Source organism: Panulirus ornatus, chromosome 72 (genome assembly GCF_036320965.1).
Source record: "Panulirus ornatus isolate Po-2019 chromosome 72, ASM3632096v1, whole genome shotgun sequence".
NCBI lineage: Eukaryota > Metazoa > Arthropoda > Malacostraca > Decapoda > Palinuridae > Panulirus > Panulirus ornatus.
Window position 1 is genome coordinate 10,832,206 of NC_092295.1, and position 13,205 is coordinate 10,845,410.

Sequence of the window (13,205 nt, forward strand, 5' to 3'; positions counted from 1 at the left end):
ATAGTATAAAAAGAATATATATATATATATATATATATATATATATATATATATATATATATATATATATATATATATATATATATATATATATATATATTTTTTTTTTTTTTATACCTCGTCGCTGTCTCCCGCGGTTGCGAGGTAGCGCAAGAAAACAGACGAAAGAAATGGCCCAACCCCCCCCCATACACATGTACATACACACGTCCACACACGCAAATATACATACCTACACAGCTTTCCATGGTTTACCCCGGACGCTTCACATGCCTTGATTCAATCCACTGACAGCACGTCAACCCCTGTATACCACATCGCTCCAATTCACTCTATTCCTTGCCCTCCTTTCACCCTCCTGCATGTTCAGGCCCCGATCACACAAAATCCTTTTCACTCCATCTTTCCACCTCCAATTTGGTCTCCCTCTTCTCCTCGTTCCCTCCACCTCCGACACATATATCCTCTTGGTCAATCTTTCCTCACTCATTCTCTCCATGTGCCCAAACCATTTCAAAACACCCTCTTCTGCTCTCTCAACCACGCTCTTTTTATTTCCACACATCTCTCTTACCCTTACGTTACTTACTCGATCAAACCACCTCACACCACACATTGTCCTCAAACATCTCATTTCCAGCACATCCATCCTCCTGCGCACAACTCTATCCATAGCCCACGCCTCGCAACCATACAACATTGTTGGAACCACTATTCCTTCAAACATACCCATTTTTGCTTTCCGAGATAATGTTCTCGACTTCCACACATTTTTCAAGGCTCCCAAAATTTTCGCCCCCTCCCCCACCCTATGATCCACTTCCGCTTCCATGGTTCCATCCGCTGACAGATCCACTCCCAGATATCTAAAACACTTCACTTCCTCCAGTTTTTCTCCATTCAAACTCACCTCCCAATTGACTTGACCCTCAACCCTACTGTACCTAATAACCTTGCTCTTATTCATATATATATATATATATATATATATATATATATATATATATATATATATATATATATATACATATATATCGCGTTAATGTCCTGAGAGGTGCAACTGGAGGGATGTCTGATCATTATCTTCTGGAGGCGGTGAAGATTTGTAGGGGTTTTCAGAAGACAGACTGTTGGGGTGAAGAGAGTGGTGAGAGTAAGTGAGCTTGGGAAGGAGATTTGTGTGAGGAAGTACTAGGAGAGACTGAGTACAGAATGGAACAAGGTGAGAACAAAGAAGGTAAGGGGAGTGGGGGAGGAATGGGATGTATTTAGGGAAGCAGTGATGGTTTTCGCAAAAGATGCTTGTGGCATGAGAAGCGTGGGAGGCGGGATGATTAGAAAGGGTAGTGTGTGGTGGGATGAAGAAGTAAGATTATTAGTGAAAGAAAAGAGAGAGGAATTTGGACGATTTTTGCAGGGAATAAATGCAAATGAGTGGGAGATGTATAAAAAAAAGAGGTAGGAGGTCAAGAGAAAGGTGCAGGAGGTGAAAAAGAGGGCAAATGAGAGTTGGGGTGAGAGAGTATCATTAAATTTTAGGGAGAATAGAAAGATGTTTTGGAAGGAGGTAAATAAAGTGCGTAAGACGAGGGAGCAAATGGGAACTTCAGTGAAGGGGGGCTAATGGGAAGATGATAACAAGTAGTGGTGATGTGAGAAGGAGATGGAGTGAGTATTTTTTTTGAAGGTTTGTTGAATGTGTTTGATGATAGAGTGACAGATACAGGGTGTTTTGGTAGAGGTTGTGTGCAAAGTAAGAGGGTTTGGGAAAATGATTTGGTAAACAGAGAAGAGGTAGTAAAAGCTTTGCGGAAGACGAAAGCTGGCAAGGCAGCGGGTTTGGATGGCATTGCAGTGGAATTTATTAAAAAAGGGGGTGACTGTATTGTTGACTGGTTGGTAAGGTTATTCATTGTATGTATGATTCATGGTGAGGTGCCTGAGGATTGGCGGAATGCTTGCATAGTGCCATTGTACAAAGGCAAAGGGGATAAGAGTGAGTGCTCAAATTACAGAGGTATAGGTTTGTTGAGTATTCCTGGTAAATTATATGGGAGGGTATTGATTGAGAGGGTGCAGACATGTACAGAGCATCAGATAGGGGAAGAACAGTGTGGTTTCAGAAGTGGTAGAGGATATGTGGATCAGGTGTTTGCTTTGAAGAATGTATGTGAGAAATACTTAGAAATGCAAATGGATTTGTATGTAGCATTTATGGATCTGGAGAAGGTATATGATAGAGTTGATAGAGATGCTCTGTGGAAGGTATTAAGAATATATGGTGTGGGAGGCAAGTTGTTAGAAGTAGTGAAAAGTTTTTATCAAGGATGTAAGGCATGTGTACGTGTAGGAAGAGAGGAAAGTGATTGGTTCTCAGTGAATGTAGGTTTGCGGCAGGGGTGTGTGATGTCTCCATGGTTGTTTAATTTGTTTATGGATGGGGTTGTTAAGGAGGTGAATGCAAGAGTTTTGGAAAGAGGGGCAAGTATGAAGTCTGTTGGGGATGAGAGAGCTTGGGAAGTGAGTCAGTTGTTGTTCGCTGATGATACAGCGCTGGTGGCTGATTCATGTGAGGAACTGCAGAAGGTGGTGACTGAGTTTGGTAAAGTGTGTGAAAGAAGAAAGTTAAGAGTAAATGTGAATAAGAGCAAGGTTATTAGGTACAGTAGGGTTGAGGGTCAAGTCAATTAGAAGGGTAAGTTTGAATGGAGAAAAACTGGAGGAAGTAAAGTGTTTTAGATATCTGGGAGTGGATCTGGCAGCGGATGGAGCCATGGAACCGGAATGAATCATAGGGTCGGGGAGGTGGGGAAAATTCTGGGAGCCTTGAAGGATGTTTGGAAGTCGAGAACATTATCTTGGAAAGCAAAAATGGGTATGTTTGAAGGAATAGTGGTTCCAACAATGTTGTATGGTTGCGAGGCGTGGGCTATGGATAGAGTTGTGCGCAGGAGGGTAGATGTGCTGGAAATGAGATGTTTGAGGACAATATGTGGTGTGAGGTGGTTTGATCGAGTAAGTAATGTAAGGGTAAGAGAGATGTGTGGAAATAAAAAGAGTGTGGTTGAGAGAGCAGAAGGGGTGTTTTGGAATGGTTTGGTCACATGGAGAGAATGAGTGAGGAAAAGATTGACCAAGAGGATATATGTGTCAGAGGTCGAGGGAACGAGAAGTGGGAGAATAAATTGGAGGTGGAAAGATGGAGTAAAAAAGATTTTGAGTGATCGGGGCCTGAACATGCAGGAGGGTGAAAGGCGTGCAAGGAATAGAGTGAATTGGAACGATGTGGTATACCGGGGTCGACGTGCTGTCAATCGATTGAACCACGGCATGTGAAGCGTCTGGGGTAAACCATGGAAAGTTCTGTGGGGCTTGGATGTGGAAAGGGAGCAGTGGTTTCGGTGCCTTATTACATGACAGCTAGAGAATGAGTGTGACCGAATGGGGCCTTTGTTGTCTTTTCCTAGCGTTACCTCGCACATGAGGGGGGAGGGGGTTGTTATTCCATGTGTGGCGAGGTGGCGATGGGAATAAATAAAGGCAGACAGTATGAATTATGTACATGTGTATATATGTATATGTCTGTGTGTGTATATATATGTGTACATTGAGATGTATAGGTATGTATGTATATATATATATATATATATATATATATATATATATATATATATATATATATATATATATATATATATATATATATATATATATATATATATATATATATATATATATATATATATATATATATATATATTTATATATATATATATATATATATATATATATATATATATATATATATATATATATATATATATATATATATATATATATATATATATATGTGTGTGTATGCGTTGTCCCTGGGGATAGTGAGAAAGAATACTTCCTAAGTATTCACAGCGTGTCGTAGACGGCGACTAAAAAGGGTGGCATCAGAGGGCTGGAAATCCTCCACTCCAGTTATACTTTTCCAGAAGAGAGAAACAGAAATGGGGGCAAAGTGAGGAATTTTCCTTCTAAGGCTCAGTCATCTGTTCTTGACGTTAAATCGCTGACACGGAAAACGGCGTATATTCATGAAAGAATATATATACATGCGCATGTGACATTTGTGTAACTGGAGAAAACACATGATAGGGTTGATAGAGATGTCCTGAGGAAGGTCTTACGAATAGATGGTGTGGAAGGAGAGTTATTAAAAGCAGTGAGAATGTTTTCATCAAGAGCGAAAGGCGTGTGTACGAGTAGGAAGAGAGGAGGATGAGTGGTTCCAGGTGGTCTGCCGCAAAGATGTGTGATGCCATCATGGCTGTTTAATTTGCTTATGGATCGGGTAAAGAGGGAGGTAAATACAATGTTCATAGAGAAAGAGGCAGGTATTTTGTGTGTTAGGAGTGAGAGGTCCTTTGACTGCAGAAGTTGGTTACTGACTTTGAGAGACCGTGAGAAAGAAGGAAGATGAGAGTAGCTATGAATGAAAGCAAAGTTATTATGTTTAGCAAGACAGAGGGACAGGTTAGTTGGGTGTAATTTTAAATGGATGAGAGTAGCTATAAATGAAAGCAAAGTTATTATGTTTAGCAATACAGAGGGACAGGTTAGTTGGGTGTAATTTTAAATGGAGAAATTTGGGGGAGGTGAGCCATAGAGTGGGTAAGGGGTCAAAGGGTCTAGGATCATTGTGGAATGTGTGAAAAGAGAGGTCATTACCTGAGAGGACCAAAATGAGTTTGCTTGAAGGTATAGTGTCTCTACGACGATGGATGGATGAGAGGCATAAGCTATATGGAGAAAAGAGGATGTGATGGAAGTGAAGCATGTGAACATAATATGTGGTGTGAGGTAGTTTGATCAAATAAGTTAATGAAAGGTCAAGAGAAAAGTGTGGTAATAAGAAGAGTGTGGCTCATAGAGCCAGAGAGGGTGTACTAAAGGGGTTTGGACACGTGAAAGAATGATTGAGGAGAGCGTGACGGGAAATGACCGATCAAGACCACGTTGCTCATGGACGTGAGACGTTGCGTATTCCATTACTAGTAATCAAAAAGTCATTCCTCTGTTATGGGCTCCATAGCCTAGTTTTTAGCGTATTTAGCTCCCACACAAATGGCAATGGTTCGAATCCTTGCTGTGTTAGGACAATTTGTGTTATATATAGATATATCAATATGCAGGGAAAACCATAAGAACAGATAATGTACGAAGTGTTAAATGTTTTCATATAATCACTTCGTCAGGACCCTGAACAGATAGACAGGATCAGAATGTGATGTACCAGCCGTCAGTGGGTGGGGCCGGCAAATGAATTAAGAAAGAGATGAAGGGATTAGGGCACAGGTCACGCTCGACGACTCACTTTTCTCTCAACGTACAAACTCAGGTTAACCTAACCTAACCTAACCTATGTTTTGGAAAACATATCTACGTGTTTTTTTTTTATGTATAAAGTTATTTAACGCAAGTGGTAACACCATGGACGGGTCGACGGGTACACCTCACCTTGCCTTCTTCTGTGAACATCAAACTTGAACGAACCTCATGATGAGAATCTTAGATTTCCCTATCGACAATATTAGTAATAGTAATAATGATAATGATAACAGTAGTAGTAATAATGATGATGATAATAATAATAATAATAATGATAATAATAATAATAATAATAATGATAAAAAGAAGGAACAGAGGGGGGCCAGGTGAGGATATTCCACAAAGGCCCAGTCCTCTGTTCTTAACGCTACCTCGCTAATGCGGGAAATGGCGGATAGTTTAAAAAAAAGAAAAGAAAGAATAATAATGATAATAATAATAATAATAATAATAATAATAATAATAATAATAATAATGATAATAATAATAATAATAATAATAGTAATAATAATGATAATAATGATAATATTAATAATAATAATAATAGTAGTGATAACAATGATTATAATAATAAAAATAATAATAATAATAATGATAATAATAATAATAATAATGTTTCCCTGGCGCTTCCCTGCTGAAGTAGGGGGTAGCAATGCTGTTTCCTGTTGGGTAGGTTAGCGCCAGGAATAAGATGAAGGCAAGTAAGTATGAATACATACATGTTTATATATGTATATATGTATATGTACATGTGCATGTATGGGCATTTATGTATATATATATATATATATATATATATATATATATATATATATATATATATATATATATATATATATATATATATATATATATATATATATATATATATATATTATCCCTGGGGATGGTGGATTAAGAATACTTCCCACATATTCCCTGCGTGTCGTAGAAGGCGACTAAAAGGGGAGGGAGCGGGAGGCTGGAAATCCTCCCCTCTCGTTTTTTTTTTAATTTTCCAAAAGAAGGAACAGAGGGGGGCCAGGTGAGGATATTCCACAAAGGCCCAGTCCTCTGTTCTTAAACGCTACCTCGCTAACGCGGGAAATGGCGAATAGTTTAAAAGAAAGAAAATAATAATAATAATAATAATGATGATAATAATAATGATGATAATAATAATAAAAATGATAATAAAAATAATGATAATGATAATGATAATAATAATAATGATAATGATAATAATAATAATAATAATAATAATAATAATAATAATGATAATAATAATAATGATAATAACAATAATGATAATAAGAGTAATGATAATAATAACCGTAACAGTAATAGTAATCTTATTACAATATAATGATAATCATGACATGGTACGCTTATCCTGTCTTAACATATAACATTATATATCCACAAAGTAATCATGTTCCTCAATTATCTACCAATTGTTATCTAGAAGCCAGACCCCCCCCGCGAGGTGGGGACCTGGTGACGTGCCGGCCGACCAGACGTCTCCACTTGAGCGGTCATTTCGTGCTCAGCTGTTGTTGTGAGCTGACTCACCTCTCCTTCTGTAATCTTGGCCAAGATTTTCGTTGTGCGTGTCCACTGACTTCGCCAGACCGACTGACTCAGATCTATATGTTGATCTCCCAATCTTAGTCCCCCTTACGAGGTAGCCACGGCAGGAGTACTCAAGACCAGCCTTTATGATAAGCATTTTCCCTCATAAGAAAGGCGTTTTACTGATTGATCGACGAAACGATATTCCACAAAACGATATTTTCTTTTGTATTGTGTAATTGTAAGTATTTTCCTACTACTGGGGTTGAGTTTATATCCAGTAACATGGCTGACTCTTACTTACCTTCTATTCCTGGGGTAATACATATAGATAGTACATATGTACGCCCTGATAATGCTGTCTTGCTCACTCTTCTCGATACGATATCGACCTCCTTCGTTATTAGATCTCTTTAGTATAACGGTTGATTTCCTGACCTTAACGCATTCAAGGGCAGCCAGGGTTCGAGTGCAGAGGTTCGAATCTTGACTGTGGTAGTAGACCCAAAGTCAACCCAGCTGTTCATCCTTCCCTAGGGGTTGCCGGTCGATAATTCTGGTTCCTGGTTTACATATGGTATACACACACACACACACACACACACACACACACACACACACACACACACATATATATAAATACATATATACATATATATATATATATATATATATACATATATACATATATATATATATATATATATATATATATATATATATATATATATATATATATATATATATATATATATATATATATATATACATCATTCATTTTATACTTTGTCGCTGTCTCCCGCGTTAGCGAGGTAGCGCAGGGAAACAGACGAAAAAATGGCCCAACCCACCTACATACACATGTATATACATACACGTCCACACATGCACATATACATACCTATACATCTTAACGTATACATATATATACACACAGAGATATATACATATATACACAGGTACATAATTCATACTGGCTGCCCTTATTCATTCCCGTCGCCACCCCGCCACATATAAAATGACAATGCCCTCACCCCGCAACTGCGCGAAGTAGCGCTAGGAAAAGACAACAAATGCTACATTCGTTCACACTCAGTCTCTAGCTGTCATGTATAATGCACCGAAATCACAGCTCCCTTTCCACATCCAGGCCCCACAAAACTTTCCATGGTTTACCCCCGACGCTTCACATGCCCTGGTTCAATCCATAGACAGCACGTCGACCCCGGTATACGACATCGTTCCAATTCACTCTATTCCTTGCACACCTTTCACCCTCTGGCATGTTCAGGCACCGGTCACACAAAATCTTTTTCACTCCATCTTTCCACCTCCAATTTGGTCTCCCACTTCTCGTTCTCTCCACCCCTGACACATATATCCTCTTTGTCAATCTTTCCTCACTCATTATCTCCATGTGACCAAACCATTTCAAAACACCCTGTTCTGCTCTCTCAGTCACACTCTTTTTATTACCACACATCTCTCTTACCCTTTCATTACTTACTCGATCAAACCACCTCACACCATATATTGCCCTCAAACATCTCATTTCCAACACATCCACCGTCCTCCGCACACCCATATAACATTGTTGGAGCCACTATTCCATCAAACATACCCATTTTTGTTTTCCAAGATAACGTTCTCGACTTCCACACATTTTTCAACGCCCCCAGAACTTTCGCCTCCTCCCCACCCTATGATTCACTACCGCTTCCATGGTTCCATTCGCTGCCAAATCCATCCCCAGATATCGAAAACACTTCACTTCCTCCAGTTTTTCCCCATTCAAACTTACCTCCCAACTGACTTATCCCTCAACCCTATTGTACCTAATAACCTTGCTCTCATTCACATTTACTCTCAGCTTTCTTTCAACCACTTCACCAAACTTAGTCACCAGCTTCTGCAGTTTCTTTCCCGAATCAGCTTCCAGCACTGTATCATCAGCGAACAACTTCTGACTCACTTCCCAAGCTCTCTCATCCAAAACAGTCTGCATGCTTGCCCCTCTTTCCAAAACTCTTGCATTCATCTCCCTAACAACCCCATCCATAAACAACCATGTAGACATCACGCACCCCTGCCGCAAAGCAACATTACTGAGAACCAATCACTTTCCTCTCTTGCGACTCGTACACATGCCTTACATCCTCGATAAAAACTTTTCACTGCTTCTAACAACCTCCCTCCCACACTATATATCTTTAATACCTTCCACAGAGAATCTCTATCAACTCTATCATATGCCTTCTCCAGATTCATAAATGCTACATACAAATCCATTTGCTTTTGTAAGTATTTCTCACGTACGATCTTCAAAGCAAACACCTGGTCCACACATCCTCTACCACTTCTGGACCAAGACATCCTCTACCACTTCTGAAACCACACTGCTTTTCCCTAATCTGATGCTCTGTACATGCCTTCACCCTCTCAATCAATACCCTCCCATATAATTTAGCAGGAATACTCCACAAACATATACCTCTGCAATTTGAGCACTCACCTTTATCCGCTTTGCGTTTCTACAGTGGCACTATGCAAGCATTCCGCTAATCCTCAGGCACCTCACCATGAATCATCCATCCATCAGATAACCTTACCAACCAGTCAACAATACAGTCACCCCCTTTTTTAATAAATTCCACTGTAATGCCATCCAAACCCGCTGCCTTGACAGCTTTCATCTTCTGCAAAGCTTTTACTACCTCTTTTCTCTTTACCAAATCATTCTCGCTAACCTTCTCATTTTGCACACCACCTCGACCAAAACACCCTGTATCTGCCAACTTATCATCAAGCACATTCAACAAACCTTCAAAATACTCACTCTATCTCCTTCTCACATCAACATTACTTGTTATCACCTCCCCATTAGCCCCCTTCGGTTATGTTCCCATATGTTCCCTTGTCTTACGCACTTTATTTACCTCCTTCCAAAACATCTTTTTATTCTCCCTAAAATTTAATGATACTCTCTCACCCCAACTCTCATTTGCCCTCTTTTTCACCCCTTGCACCTTTCTCTTGACCTCCTGCCTCTTTCTTTTATACGTCTCCCATTCATTTTCAGTATTTCCCTGCAAAAATCTTCCTAATGGCTCTCTCTTCTCTTTCACTAACAATCTTACTTCTTCATCCCATCACTCACTACCCTTTCTAATCTGCCCACCTCCAACGCTTTTCATGCCGCAAGTCATCACTGCTTCCCCAGATATATCCCATTCCTCCCCACTCCCATTACGTCCTTTGTTCTCACCTTTCTCTATTCTGTACTCAGTCTCTCCTGGTACTTCATCACACAAGTATCCTTACTAAGCTCACTTACTTTCACCACTCTCTTCACCCCATCATTCTCTCTTCTTTTCTGAAAACCTCTACAAATCTTCACCTTCGCCTCCACAAGATAATGATCAGACATCCCTCCAGTTGCACCTCTCAGCACATTAACATCCAAAAGTCTCTCGCGCGCCTATCAATTAACACGTAATCCCATAACGCTCTCTGGCCATCTCTCCTACTTACATACGCATACTTATGTATACTTCCAGATCGTGATAGCGATGCCTTGTGGAGGGTCTTAAGAATATACTACGAGGCAAGAAAGCTGCTAGAATAAAAAAAAAAAAAAAGCTTTTATCAAAGGTGTAAAGAACGTGCACGAGAAAGGAGAGAGGATGTCACCTGGTCGTTTAATTTTTTCATAAATCGGGTGGTGAGGCAGGTAAATGCGAGGTTTGGAGAGATGGGCAAGCATGTAGCCTGCGGGGGATGAAAAGGTCTGGGAAGTGAGTCATTTGTAATGCAACACTTGTGGCAAATTGAATTGTTAAACTGCAAAAGTTGGTGACCGGTTTTTGAAACGTGCGAAGAAAGGAGCTTGAAGGTAAATGTCAAAAGAGCAAGGTTATTGGTTTTAGCAGAGTTGAGGAACAGGTCAGTTGGGTTGTGAGTCTAAATGGAGAATAACTGAGGGAAGTGAAGTGTTTCAGATACCTGGGAATGGAACCATGGATGCAGAAGTGAGTCATAAGGTGGGTAAGAAGGCAAAGGTTCTGGGAGCACTAAAGATTGTTTTAAAGGTGAAAATGTTATCTGGGAAGACAAAAATGGGTATGTTTGAAGGTATAGCAGTCCCATCATTATCATATGGATGCGAGGCATGGTCTGTAGATAAGAAGGATGGTGGGTGTGTTGGAAATGGAGTGTTTCAAGATAACATATGGCGTAAGGTGGTTTGCTCAAGCAATGAAAGAGTAAGAGAAATATGTGGTAATCAAAAGAGTGTGGTTGAGAAAGATGAAGATTTTTTGAAATGGTTTGGACGTATGGAGAGAATTAGAGATGAAAGGTTGATAAAGAGGAAATATGTGTTCAAAGTGGAGGAAACAAAGAGAATGGGGAGTCCAAATTGGAGGTGGAAGGGTGGAGCAAAAAAGATTTTGAGCGATCGGGGCCTGAACATACGGGAGGGTGAAAGGCGTACACGGAATAAAGCGAATTTTAACCATTTGGTATACAGGGGTCGACGAGCTGTCAAAGGGCTGAACCAGGGCATATGAAGCGTTCGAGGTAAACCATAAATAGATCCTTGGTGCTCGGTTGTGGATATCATTACTAACTTTATATTTCAATTAAGTCCCGGCCTTGACGTGGACTTTTGTCTGTGACTGGAGCCTTCAACATAAAAGAAAATATATTGTATATATAGAGTTAATGAGATAGCCTTGATAATGGCATTCAGTTGCCCATGTCATCTCAGCTAACATAAAATAGAGTCAATTACTACGAAGTTTACTGATGAGAAAATACCACAGATGTTAAGTATGTAGAGACTGTGGTTGGTGGAGACCTTTTAAGAGTCGTCTTTCCTCGTATAAAATCTCTACCGATCTTGCAGATTTCACGAATAGTGTGATTGCTCTGGTCCCTCTGTACCTGAATGACTACAAGAGCGTTATCGCGTGCAGGGACCTAATGATCATGGATGAGGACACGCGCCAAGTAATGAGACAGGAGGGCGACAATGATTCATTACTCGTTTTATCGACGCTTGTGAGGGATGAATCCCTTCTTCGATACTTCTTTGGGTTTATCATATTCTAACTTTATTCATCCCTATATTCATAACCTTTTCAGATACTTTATGAACTAGAGGTAACAAAATGAGAAACAAAAGGATGTGAATTGTGGGTCTCTGAAGATTTATGCGTTTATGATTAGCTAGCGAATGTTATTCGGACGAAAAATGCACATCGTAGAATCTCAGTCGTGTAAAATGTGCGGGAGACGAGACCTCATCTAAACGAATGCTGTTTCCGAAAAAAAAAAAGGGCAATTTTCTGCATGAAGGCAACTGAGACTATTTCTTACATGGAAGAAAGGAGAGAGGTGTAGGCAAACATTAATCTAGTCCAACTATCCAACCCATTCCCGAAGGAAGGGACTCGAGGAGTCCCGGTACGCGGGTGGGACGGCAAAAATGACGTAGATCTATTTGAGCAAAGTGCGTGCTATTTGCATGTCATAAATAACAGTCTTGCATGAAGTGACCCCAGAATTACACCCGTGCGTGTGTAGGTGTGAGTGTGCGTAAGTTGTTTTCTGAACACTTGACTGTGGCCACCAAAACAGATGAATGGTCTCGCTCACTCATATTAGGGTTATGCTATCTTTTATCTTCTTTCTTACTACTTGCTCTCTTGTTATCAGACGTAACGAGTGTGAATCCAAAAACGTCTATTCACTTACTATACTTTTTCCATTTCACATCTCTCTCTCTCTCTCTCTCTCTCTCTCTATCTCTCTCTCTCTCTCTCTCTCTCTCTCTCTCTCTCTCTCTTCTCTCTCTCTCTCTCTCTCTCTCTCTCTCTCAGCATAGCTATCTATTTCTACTGGCGAGGTCAAAAACTTTTACCTTCAATCCGATGGGGAATAATGTTCATATAGATTTTCACTAAGCTGCAAAGACTTGCTCCTTGTTCCACTGTATATGTGCTCTTTAAGGTCTAGGACATGTATGTCAAAGACCTTCATTTCAATTATATATATATATATATATATATATATATATATATATATATTATATATATATATATATATATATATATATATATATATATATTATATATATATATATATATATATATATAGGCAAGAGATTTGGGAGCAGCTGAATGAGGTGTTAGTGGTTTTGATGCACGACACCGAGTTATAGTGATGGGTGATTTGAATGCAAAGGTGAGTAATGTGGCAGTTGAGGGATAATT